Here is a 254-nt window from a genome sequence, read left to right on the forward strand (position 1 = left end):
GAACCAATGTGTGTCTTCCACGTTGCAAATATGTTTGTTGCAACACGCGATCACAGATCAAATTACTTTCCAGGCACATACAACGCCAAAATCTTTTTCTTGTATTTTAACGAAAAAACATAAATTATCATCTAAGGGACTATATTGTGATTGAGTTGCCTTTTGGAGACGTTTCCTTTACCCTCCTGTTTTACTTTCTTTAATTCTCTCCAGCAGGGATCTGCTGACAATTCATCTCATTGATATGGTAGGAA

This window comes from Octopus bimaculoides, chromosome 2 (assembly GCF_001194135.2).
Source record: "Octopus bimaculoides isolate UCB-OBI-ISO-001 chromosome 2, ASM119413v2, whole genome shotgun sequence".
Taxonomy (NCBI): domain Eukaryota; kingdom Metazoa; phylum Mollusca; class Cephalopoda; order Octopoda; family Octopodidae; genus Octopus; species Octopus bimaculoides.